A 13323-nucleotide genomic window follows, 5' to 3' on the forward strand; every position below is an offset into this window, starting at 1 on the left:
GGCACCCTATGGCACTCCTTGGCTCAGCACCCAGTGTGGTCGAACCACTTGTTCTGCCCTAAATCCACCTATGCCGTGTGCTGTCCCTCGAGTCTTTTAAGTATCTGTCAACACCCCTGCCTGGCTTCTCTGTGTTGTTAACATGGTGCTTCTGCTATAGTATGAAATGGTATAGATGCATGTGTGTACTTATTTAGGCAGAGTTTATTCTTGTATCGTTAGCTTTAATTGTTTACTGTTAAGTATCTGTTGAACTTATAACTTCTTGTACTGAAAATATAATTTCAGCACATTTATGTCTCCAATAAACTATAAAAAATAAAAATGGGAAACTGTGGGCAAAGAGATGCGTTTTCCGTCTGATTATTATTTTTCTTATACAATATGAGAATTTCTTAGGCGAATTCACTATGTCAGAGGCAGCCTACTGTGAATTCTGGGACCCTACTATTCTAAAATTGATCTGTCACAGACACTGCATAAGCAAGGACAGTGAGATTCAAGGCCCATTCATAGCAGTGAAAGGACACCGTTTGATGTGCATTCTAAACTGTTTCTATAAATTCATGTGTTTCTTAGAAACATACCGTATTTTTCGCCCTATAGGGCGCACCGGCCCATAGGGCACACTTATTTTTTGGGGGGGGGAATAAAGAAAGAAAAAAAATCCCCCCCCCCCGAGCCCCAAAGAGCAAAGTAGCCATGACAGCGAGCGGGGTGGATCCCGCTTGCTCTCTTGGCTTTGTTTTTAGCCTCGGGGCTGGGGGTCCGGGAGCGCTCCATCTTGCCATCGCTCCCGGAGCTTGCAGGGCTGGGGGCGGGGGGAGCCTGAGCTTCCCCCGACCCCAGTCCCCAGAACGGGTCCGGGAGTGATGGCGAGGTTGCGCTCAACCTCGCCAGCGCTCCCGGAGCTTGCTGCTATCTGAAGCCCGGGGATTGCGGTGCTATAGCCCGCTGCGCACCCCGGGCTTAAGGCAGCTATCCACAAGCCTGCGGCGCCCGGCGGAAACTCCTGCCGGGCGCCACAGGCTTGCAGATAGCTGCCCTAAGCCCGGGGTGCACAGTGCCATGCTCCCCGGGCTTCAGACTGCAGGCAGCTATCCGCAAGCCTACGGAGCCCGCGGGAGTTCCCGCCGGGCTCCGCAGGCTTGCAGATAGCTTCCTGAAGCCTGGAGAGCGAGAGGGGTCGGTGTGCACCGACCCCTCTCGCTCTCCAGGCTTAAGCGAAAGCCTGCATTCACCCCATAGGATGCACACACATTTCCCCTTCATTTTTGGAGGGGGAAAAGTGCGTCCTATAGGGCAAAAAATACGGTATATAAGGTTTTATTTTGTTGCACTTACACGACTTGGTTCTTTTTAATGAACTTGTAAATGAGTAACAAGCCATCTGTTCATGTATGCGCAACACAAGTTTTTTTCATGCTTTACTCCCAAACAACCAATTTCCTTGATTGACTTTGAAGAAAGGGCTTGTTCACTCAGCACTTACCCCCTGCTTGCACTTTAGAATAACGCGTCCCAATCTGTTGCTAGATAAACTGGTAGGTCAGTTGCTTTGGCCTGGGTTTCCACCAACTTAGGCTTTCCAGAGGAGAGGACAAAACCGTAAAGAGGACAACCTAGTTTCTCTGTAGCCCAGAGGTATCAGAAATTGTGCAAAGGCAGGCAAACAGCAGTGTATGCAAAAGAGCAGAAGATTTGCCAAGTAGTGTACAGAAGAGTCAACACCACACTCAACAGGTGGGAGACTAAGCAGCAGCAACAGCTCTGCCTCCTTCCCTCCAGGAGCCTCTCTCAAACTGGTAGCTCATTGGACAGGAAAGAGAAAGGTTCTCCCTGCCACACCACTGTTGTGGTCAGATTTTGAATGAATGAGTCCATGTGGAGTGCCTGCCCAATTAAACAGCTGTGCCGACACATTTTACAAGCCAAGTATAGCCAGAAGACCATTCAAGACCCTTAGGGCTGAGGGCAGGCATAGGCAAACTCGGCCCTCCAAATATTTTGGGACTACAACTCCCATCATCCCTAGCTAACAGGACCAGAGGTCAGGGATGATGGGAGTTGTAGTCCTAAAACAGCTGGAGAGCCGAGTTTGCCTATGCCTGGCTTAGGGGAAGGCCTGCAGCTCAGTGGTAGAGCATTTGTTTAACTTGCAGAAGGTCCCAGGTTCAAGCCCTATCATCTCCTGGTAGGTCTGGGAGAGAGCCCTGTTTGAAACCCTGGAGAAATGCTACTGCTCCATATAGACAGTGCTGAGCTAGATGGCCCGATGGCCCAACTCAGTACAAGGCACCTTCCTGTGTTCCTGCCTTGTTATGTTAAATTGTAAATGCAACAGAGAGAGAAAGCAAAATACTACAGGTGTAAGGCAGCTCCACTTGCTCCACTAAACCCTTTGATGAATCCAATGCATGTTTACTCAAGAGATAATGCCAATGGGACTTGCTCCCAGTTTCATTAAACACACACATATTTTTCAGCTAGTTGGTTTCAGTCAGGCCATTGGGCTCCTTTGCTTATAGTCCAGCTACTGTGGTGATGCTACAGGAATCTGAACTAGGAGTTGCCAGGATTCAGCTCCAGTACTTTAATTCAATGCCAGGAGGACATCATTGAACCAACTGTAGAGTACCTTTCAGCATGTACAAGGGTCATTCACTTTACCACTGAGTATGCAGAACTGCCCCCATTCATCTCAGTGCTCCTCAAACACAGAGTTGTCAGGGGATCCATGACCTGAACATCCACCACACTGCAATAAAGGGTGGGGTTTTTTTGGAGGGGTGCTGCTTGAGTGCGTAAGCACTCCTGCTTGAATTCTTGCCATGAAGCAGTTCTCCACCTTGATGGTGCTTGCACCCTAATTTTCTCCATGACTTGCTACTTGTGTTACCAGATTTCTATATTTTACATAGGTATTCATGGAATTATGATTTTGGGGTTCTTTATTAGAGACAAATGCATGCCACAGATATGATTGTGATGGATAAAATTACCCTAGCAAACGCCTACGTCTGAAGAATTTAGCTATAACTCATGAATGTCAATATGATCTATCTCACTTAGGGGAATTAGCAGTGATCATGCAGGCTGATATCGTTAGAATATTTATTTGCACAAATAGCTGTCAGAAAGTAAAAAAAAAATGGCTCTGTGGCTTGAAGTGCCAGTATGGAAAAGAATGAGAGTGTATCTAACTAGACTTTCCTGTTAGTGCTAGGATCTCTGATTACACATTGAGACTTCCCCACCCCTCTCCTTCCTCATGCACAGATTGGGGGGAGATACACAGGGGGAGGCAAGGGACACGGGTGGCGCTGTGGGTTAAACCACAGAGCCTAGCCTAGGACTTGCTGATCAGAAGGTCGGCGGTTCAAATCCCTGTGATGGGGTGAGCTCCTGTTGCTCAGTCCCAGCTCCTGCCAACCTAGCAGTTTGAAAGCATGTCAAAGTGCAAGTAGATAAATAGGTACTGCTATGGTGGGAAGGTAAACAGCGTTTCCGTGCGCTGCTCTGGTTCGCCAGAAGCGACTTAGTCATGCTGGCCACATGACCCAGAAGCTGTCTGCGGACAAACACTGGCTCCCTCGGCCCATATAGTGAGATGAGTGCCGCAACCCCAGAGTCGGTTATGACTGGACCTAATGGTCAGGGGTACCTTGGGGAAGTCAAGAGGAGGGAAGTCTCACTGTTCACTCAGAAATCCTTGGGCTAATGGGACTGTGACTTAACGCTGCTTTAAATAAAACCCTTAGATCAGGGGTTAGCAACCTTTTCCAGCAGGGGGCCGGTCCACCGTCCCTCAGACCATGTGGTGGGCCGGACTATATTTTGGAGGGGGGGAAATAAAGAAATTCCTATGCCCACGAATAAGTCAGAGATGCATTTTAAATAAAAGCACACATTCTACTCATGTACAAACACCAGGCAGGCCCCACAAATAACCCAGAGGTGCATTTTAAATAAAAGGACACATTCTACTGATGTAAAAACACACAGATTCCTGGACCGTCCATGGGCTGGATTGAGAAGGCAATTGGGCCGCATCTGGCCCCTGGGCCTTTGGTTGCCTACCCCTGCCTTAGATGTTACACAGGCTACCAAGCCCATGATTTGTGCACCATACATTTCAACAGTTCCCAGCTGAGATATGCTGTACACAGCACTTTGAGGAGGGCTTTAAAGCCAGCAGACCTGTAGGGACATTAAAAAAATTATATGAGAGGTTAAGATGATCTGTCTCCTGCTGATGGTCTGAAAGGGATAACACTAAATCAACCCCTGGGCCAAACTTACTATTTTCCTTTGGGTTCCTTAGGGCCTTTCTATATACCGTATTTTTCGTTCTATAACACACACCCGACCATAACACGCACGTATTTTTTAGAGGAGGAAAATCCGTAGGCATGCCACCCGTAGGCATTCCCTCCATAACACGCACAGACAATTCCCCTTACTTTTTAGGAGGAAAAAAGTGAGTGTTATGGTGCAAAAAATACGGTAGTTAAGAATGGCAGACAGTCCTTGTTAGGAAATCACTGTCCTCTGAAAAGTACTCTGAATTTTCCTGGGCAAAACAACAAATAGAGATCAGAGGCAAGGGTACAGGGGTGAGAGGAAAGGGGATCCTAACTAAGTTGGTGAAAAGGGAGGTATGCTTCTGCCACAATTAATGGGGTCATATTCAAGAAGAAGCATGGAGCAGCCTTCTGGGCATGTCCCCAAAGTTGAACAATCTTGAGGATGCAAACGCAGTCTGGTTATATGGGAGGAAATGATCTATGGGTGTTGACCTAACTTGCCAAGGTGATTTTCTTAATGTCCAGGAGGGGCATAGAAGGCTTTACATAACGAAGGAGAAAACAGGTACTGAACTATCACAAATCAATATCACTCACAAAATTGTGCCAGAATCACACAGGGGTCTTCACTAAACACATCATGTTTCAGGAGTGATCCTGTGCTGATGGTGACGACTGAGAGTGAATTTCTCAAGAAATGCAAACTAGGGGGCTGCCTTTAATTAAGCTGGAACCTATTTTCTGGATGCAATCCATTGCTCTCAAGGGGCAACCCTTACAATAAATATAGCACTATTTGCTGTGGGGTTCACTAGGTTAGGCAGACCTGCTCATGTTTTCATTATCTTACTAGAATCAGAGTTGGCTTATACTCGCTTGCACTTCCAGCTCAAAACAAAGCCAATTAACACACCCATAGTCTCGGGACACAGAAAGTTCTAACTAAGCCAAGCTTTCCAGTAACACCTGTCCCCATCCCAATGGAGGGAATTGAGACAGCAGGCAGGAGACAGCACCACTGAAGTTGAAAGAGGCCCATTGAGCCTCTTCTCCTTTCCTAGAACAAGTGATACTAACTGGCAGTGTTGCTCACTCTGCTGGTAAGGAGAAGAGGACATTATTGGGCTATGTCACAGAAGAGGAATTAATACTTAATGGCATGGCTGGAGTTACTAGCTCCTGAGTGCAACGCTATTACAAAATCTAACAGTATTAACCAGGGGCTCATCCTGCAGAGAGATATACACTGTCAACTGCCAGCAAGACCCTTCTGCTAGCTTCCTCATCCTTGATCTCTATCTGAGTGCACACAAAGTAGCTGGTGGGTGTGCTAACTAACAAAGGGCCCACGTGTTCTTTCCAATAGACCGGCTGCTATTAGGATTATCTAGTTCAATCTGTGAATATGTGGGTGTTCTATCATCTTCATTTTCATTTATTGTCCTGGTAACTCGGCCTTGATCTTACAGCTGGCTCCTCCAGTTATGATTCATGCTCTGCAGACACCTGGATAAGAACCCAATGTAACCGTCATAACAAACCTTGTTAAATCATTGGCTTAACCCTAGACTTAATGAATACAGAAAATGTGAAATAAATGGCCTTCATTTGATTCTCGTTCCTACTTTGCAATAATCTCACATTGCAATAAAAGAAAATGATATTCTTATTCTTATTCTTATTCTTATGGCTTGTTAGTTGCTTGCTACCCAAAGGTCTGCAAGTAATTTACAACACATTTAAAAACATAAAGATAGCTACATTATATTAAAAAATCATACAGAACACCTCCCATTTATTCAAATATATACAGAAATATATACAGTGCTACCTTTGGTTATGTACTTAATTCATTCTGGAGGTCCATTCTTAACCTGAAACTGTTCTTAACCTGAAGCACCACTTTAGCTAATGGGGGCCTCCCGCCGCTGCCGTGTGATTTGTGTTCTCATCCTGAAGCAAAGTTCTTAAGCAGAGGTATTATTTCTGGGTTAGCGGAGTCTGTAACCTGAAATGTATGTAACCCGAAGCGTATGTAACCCGAGGTACCACTGTATACACCAAACAGTCACAGGGAGCTTATAGGCAGCCATTGGGCAGCGCACAAATATACTAACACAAACAACCTAATCCCAGTCCATTAAAAGCCTGAGGGAAAAGCTAAACCTTTACCTGATGCTGAAAACATGTCAGTGTAGAAACCAGATGGCCCTTGCTACGGAGAGCATTCCAAAAATAGGGAGCGACATCTTGAAAGGCCCTCTTTCTTGCCACTACCCTCTGAGCCTCCCTCCTTAAGGGGAGACCCAGAGAAGAGCCTCAGAAGAAGATCTAAGAGTCCAGGTAGACAGGTGTTCTAGAAGATATTGGGGTGCTGAACCATAAATAGCCTGATAAGTCAAAACCATCACTTTGAATTGGGCTCAGAAGCATACAGGCAGGGAGTGTAGTTGTAACAGATCAGGTAGCAAATGGGGTGAGGGATCTCTTTCTATGAGACCCTAGAGAGCAGCTGCCAGTCAGAGTAGAGAAGACAGTATTGGAGATGATGAAGGAAATAATCAGACCTGAGGTAAAGGAGAGGCTCCTGTTTTCTTAAGTGATTTGTCTCTTCAGCCATGATGACTGATTAAACAAAAATAGTGAGTGAAGCTCCATCTGTGGGTATACAATTAATTTCCACACATACAACCTCCAGCTTTGGATTTTGTCCTCAGAACACAGTGTCTTTGATTAGAAGAGCCTAGAAAATGTGTGAAAACTCCTCATTTGTCAGCTGCTGAAACGAAGTCCCTGGAAGAAATCATTTTCCCATTTCACCACTTTCCTTGCCACATTCTTGCTCTTTGGTGAAAGAGAGAATGGGGCACCTTGGTCTTTAGAGCTTCCTGAACATAAATCTCAAGTGTCCTTGGGTGTCACAAGTCCCGTCATTTATGTTTTAAAGATGTTCCTCATTCCCTTTGAAAAACGTTTGCTTCTCAGCCTGTGATGATGTTCTTTTGGATTTCTGTGCCGTGGTGTCTGATGCATCCAGATACTATTATGGTACTCATTAAACTAACAGTTAAGATGGTCTTGCTCAGCTGCTTTATCCACTTAAATGACCCAGAATCGTCATTCTTCAAAAGTTCTACCTTCTGCTCAAAACTTCCAGAAATATCCGTTGTAATATCCACCAGGTATTATTACTTCACATCCCCTGAATTCAATAGAATAAATACTGAAGAAAGAGTAATTCAACGAGTTTCTCATCATGTTAATCCTGCCATTTAATTGTTTGACCAATATAAACATAACGTAAGAACGTAAGGCCAGCCTGCTGGACAATGGCTCATGTCATGGACTGGCTAGATGCAAAGGTGTGATGGCCTGGGATTCGGACTCGGATGCTGAACCTGAGGGATCCCAGCCTGCATAGGATTCCCTGCCTCCAGAACCAGCTGAGCTGGGGCTGGGGCATGAGCCTAAAGGGCCCTCACCTGTGCTGGATCCTAAGGTGCAGGCACCAGCTGAGTCTGCTCTGGCTCCTGAGGTGATGGAGGACCCATTTCCTGCAGGTGCTCCACTCTCAGCCCCGTCAGAGGAAGCTGAGGTTGCCTCTGGGTCCGGTAACCCTCCAGCCTCTCCTGAGCTGCAGAGGCTCAGGGCAGAGAGGCGGGGAACTAAGTTCCCACAGGAGGAGTGCTCACCTCCAGGCCAGGAGAGGCGAGTCACCAGAGGATCGAGGCTGCCCTATGCCTCGGGACAGATAAAAGCCAGCCAGACCCAGTCCCAAGTTGTAGGAGCAACATTGTTGGTTGCTAGTTCTTGCCTGAACTATGTCTTGCTTTCCTGCCTGATCTCCTGACCCACCCTGGCTCCCTGCTTGCAAGCCTGTTCCTGACTTCACCCGACTCCCTGCCCTACACCCAGCTTCAGCTACTATGGACTGCCTCCACATTGCACCTTTGACCATGGACCAGACTTGGACCTCGCCTCTTGGGTAACCCACGGGACCAGCACAAAGCAGGAGGCAGCAGCTAGTGAACCCCCAAGGGAAGAAGTCTCAGAGCCCAGGGGATTGGTGGTGGGATGACGGTGAGCGATCAGAGGGAGGAGGAGGAGCAGGCTGGGAGGAGAAGGTGTTGGAAGCTGAAGAGATAACAGGGTTTAGTAAGCAGGAGGAGGCTGAGGAACAGAGCAGTCTAGATCCAGAGGATGCTAGAGAGGAGGGGAGCCAGGAGACAGAGATGAGGCAGACTGCTGAAGAAGCCAGGGCGTTTCCCTCTCCTGCTGCAACCAGCTCCCCTCCCTCCTGTTCTCCCAGAAAACACAGAGAAATGAAGAAGGTGGAGCAGAGAAAAGCAAGATGAAGGAGCCTCTGGCTGCTGACGAAGGACCTGGGGGAGGAGTCTTAGAGAGCATTGGGAAGGCAGTACTCACAACTGCTTCATTGGGAAGAGTTGCTGTGATCACTAGGCCTGCTGTTGTTTTTGTTTCTTTGAATAAAGAGTTAACTTTATTGACACCAGGTGTTGCTGACCTAACCCTGACTCTGGCTCCTGACAGCTCATCTCGTCTACTGTAATATTTTCATAGAGGCCGACCAGATGCCTGAAGGAAGCCTGCAAGCTGGACATAAGAATAACGGCAGCCTGCCCACCTGTGATTCCCATCAACAGGTATTCAGAGGCATTATCCCATTGACAGTGGAGGTAGAATATACCCATCATGGCTCATAGCCATTGATAGTCTTATTCTCTATGGATTTTTTTCTAATCTACTTTTAAAGCCATTGAAAATTAGATGGGAATCATAGGTGGGCAGAAGCGCTGTTGTTCTTTGGAGCAGATGTGTGGATGGCACAGGGCACACGTGGGAAGAGGAAAGTGGGCATTGTTTACTTATTTAGATGAATAGCACCCAAACTGATTAGTTGGGATGGGGGGGGGATTGGCAAGCATTCTTTGTTAGGGTCACCAAACTATTTGAGCCTAGGGGTACATTGGCAAACTGTAGAAACTGTTGTGGGCACCACACCCACACACACCACAACCAAGCACACACCACAACCCACTCTATTGGCTACAGAACACTCTTCCAGGCCTAATTTCAGTGTGTAGAGAGAGCCCGTGGATCCCAGAGAAGGTCTTTGCAGGTGCCATGTTGACCACCCTCTGCCTTGTGTGTTGCTGTTTAATTGTTTAGTCATGTCCAACTCTTCGTAACCCCATGGATCAGAGCACACCAGGCTTCCTGCCTTGTGTAATACTTCCATTTATAAGTACTTCTGTGAACCCTCTCAAAAGCAAATCCATTATGAGTCAAAAGACTGGGGGCCAACGTGAATGAAGGAGAGGGGCATAGTGAGCAAATTATTCTAGCTTATATTTGCTTGCAAATATATCTTCTGATTCATATTTCCCCCCCTTTGGGATGATTTACAAATTAGGTTTCAGATATTTGGGGGGGGGGTATGCAGAAAGAAGGTGTAAAAGTGCAGAACTGAGCAAGTTCCTATTTAATTCTTTTCCCCTTCAAATGTATCATTAAGTATGCACTAAGGGTTTTTTTTGTTGAAATATATATATCCTTTGAAGTCAAAATTCAAAAGCAAACTAGAGATAGTTTGAAATTCTAAATAATAACAGTAATAATTCTGATAATCCTGTGCCAAACTAATAATTTTTTGCTCATTCCAAAAAGTGTGGTCTTTAACATCATTCTTGAAAGAGCATCACTTTGTTGCATGGCAATAACAGGCCATAAGATCCGGTTCTTTGGGGATTATTATGTCTAGAACCTCCCACGGAGCTGCACAATATGTCGCCTATTCAGGGTCAAAGGAAGACGTAATGAAAGGAAATAATCTTCCCTGTTGCAGCTGCCCTGTGGTATCTACATACATAATCAAGCACACAGAGCCTTGGCATTTAAATAAATGTCAGAATTAGATTATCAGACAAGGTGAGACAGGGTTTTCCTGGAACTCACCTTGAACACCTCCCTTGTTCTCTTATAATGGCAATGGCACCTAGTGCCGGAACTGTGCTCCAGTGAGTTCCAGTTGAAAAAAGGCCCTGCCTTTACCGCAACCAATATTGTCCTTCTGTTTGGGATTTTCCTAACACATCAACAACTGGATTTTTGGACAAAGCCATTGCCTTCCTCTTGTTTCATCCAATATCCTTCTTGCATAAACAAAGCCTGCTACAGTGGTACCTCTGGTTACGAACTTAATTCATTCTAGAGGTCCGTTCTTAACCTGAAACCATTCTTTACCTGTGGTACCACTTTAGCTAATGGGGCCTCATGCTGCTGCCGAACTACTTCTGTTCTCATCCTGAGGTAAAGTTCTTAACCCGAGGTGCTACTTCCAGGTTAGCGGAGTCTGTAACCTGAAGTGGTTTTAACCCAAGGTGTTTGTAACCTGAGGTACCACTGTATAAAGAACTTGCAAGGTGATTTAAGCCAGTGTTTGCCTCCCAATGCTATGTAACAGTGTCATTCCAGCAGTGTGATTGGTTAATATCTCTCTCTCTTTCTCTCTCTCTCTCTTTGTATGTGTGTGTGTGTTGCAATATTATTCCAATAATAGCCCCATTATAACAATCCATATCCAATTAATACAAATTAATCAAATACCAGATTATACATTTTAGTTAAAGTGGCCCCCCGTATGCTAGGTTTGATGGCTTCCTAAAATCTAATTAATTTCAGTTACGTTCCAGTTAAAATTATAATCCTTTATAGGGCTATTATTGGAATAATATTGCAATCTTGATGATTTCTATTTGTGTTGTTACATTAGGTAATTTATAAAACTTCAAGTAAGGAACTCGAACTGTTGTTCTTTTCTGTGTGTGGCAATTATTTTGTCCATGATGTTTCTTGCTGTCCACGTATGATGTTGTGTCTTTCTTTCCTCTGATTGTTGCTGTTATTCAAAGAATGAGTTTCCCCCACCATTCTTTGTTTATTTCCATCTATCTCTCCCTGCAATGTCGAAGGGGGTGTACATTCCTGGCGCACCGGAAACGGAAGGCCTATAAAACTGTTTTAGTGTAACCTGCCCTCAGACCTGCTGCTGAAAAGCAGATAGTAACTTTGTGGGGGGTGGGGATCCTTTAGGTAGATTTTCACAGCTATCAAAAATCCAGCAGCAGGCTGGCATGTCTTATTCTTACATCAGTCTACACATGGGAGCTGCACCAATCCCTGACAGAAACAAGAAGACACTATACAAGGGTGCTGTGGAAAGGAAGTTTTATTTTTAAGAATTGCCGGAGGGGTTTCAAGCTTCACATCTCTTTTCTAAGGGGCATTTTCTATTTTCAGCTCTTTTGAGGAAACTAGGCTCTCTTTCCTCACTTACGTACTGGCTGTGTTCACGCCATCTTTCCAGCTTTCTAAACCAGTATCCTGGCTTCTTATCCTAGCTTGTTAACTGATATTGAGCCAGAGTTTGAGGTTCAAATTTAAAAGGGAACTTTGGTTTAATGCAAGCCAGCAATGAAGTGCCTGAGCCAGGAAATGTGCAGTGACATCATGAGGAAGAAAGTGTAAAGCGATGGCAGTGTGTCACGTGACAGTGTCCTTTAGTGCTCACTTCCGGAAACAAGAGTTGCAACTTGGGCAGTGTGCTGCTCCGTTGGCGTAGTCAAAGTCCGGTCCTGGGTCACTAGCCTGGAAACAGTTCACAAGGAGCGGGGCGAGGTCCAAAGCAGGAAGCCGGGCGGGGACAGGAACACTGGAGGGTCAGGTCTGGGTCCGGGCAGGAACAGGTACTCAACAACGACGTTGCTCCCACAACCTGGGACCAGGCTGACTGGCCTTTATCTTCTCTGAGGCCAGGGGTGGTCCCGGCCCCCAGGAGACCTGCCTCTCCTGGCCTTAAGGCGAGCACTCCTCCTGGGAGAAACCAGTTCCCTTCGCCTGTCTGCCCTGAGCCTCTGCAGTTCAGGAGAGGCTGAAGGGTTACTGGGCCCAGGGGGAGTCTCACCTGTAGGCACTGAGTCCTCAACCACCTCTGGAGCCAGAGTGGATTCACCTGGTGCCTGCTCCTGAGGATCCGGCACAGGTGCAGGCGCCTCAGAATCAAGGCCCTGCCCCAGTTCAGCCGGCCCTGGAGGCGGGGACTCCTGTGCAGGCTGGAATTCCTCCGGTTCACCCTCTGAATCGGATTCCCAGGCCATCACAGGCAGCAACACAGAGCTGTGACTCAGCCTGCATACACCTTACCCTTTAATCTCCATTCAGTGCGCTCCCACTGATAGTTTTTGAAGATGCAGCCCCACCACGTTAGCCACAAACCATATCGCTCCTGTAGTTCCTTGAGAAAGACTGCTGTGCACTGTGTCGTTTCTCAAAGCAGCTCCAAATCAGACTAGAAAATATTTGCCACATTCCCTCTGCAGGTGAGCCTGGTGTGCACATTTGAAAGAGCCATTGTGCATGGCCAGATGATAGCTTTGTTAACAGGAGTGTTGTGGGAGTTGCAAGAGCAGGTTGGACTATGACCTGAGACACCAGGGTTTGAATTCCCTCTCAGCCATGAAACTCAATGGGTGACCTTGGGCTAGTCAACATCTCTTAGCCTAACCTACCTCACAGGGTTGCTGTGAGGATGAAATGGGGTGGGGAAAGAACCATGTACACCACCTTGAGCTCCTTGGAAGATAAAAGTGGTATATAAATGTATTAAATAAATAAAATAATGCATGTTGGGTGAATACAACCGCCTTCTGGCGGTTCTCTCACTGCCAGAAGCCAAGTTACAGGGAACCAGGCCGAGAGCCTTCTCGGTAGTGGCACCCACCCTGTGGAACACCCTCCCACCAGATGTCTAAGAGAAGAAGAACTACCAGACTTTTAGAAGACATCTGAAGGCAGCCCTGTTTAGGGAAACTTTTAATGTTTAACAGACCACTGTATTTTAATACTTTGTTGGAAGCCACCCAGGGTGGCTGGGGAGACCCAGCCAGATGGGCGGGGTATAAATAATAAATTATTATTATATTATTCTTATTGATCA

The sequence above is a fragment of the Podarcis liolepis genome (assembly GCF_965112155.1).
Source record: "Podarcis liolepis genome assembly, chromosome: 1".
NCBI lineage: Eukaryota > Metazoa > Chordata > Lepidosauria > Squamata > Lacertidae > Podarcis > Podarcis liolepis.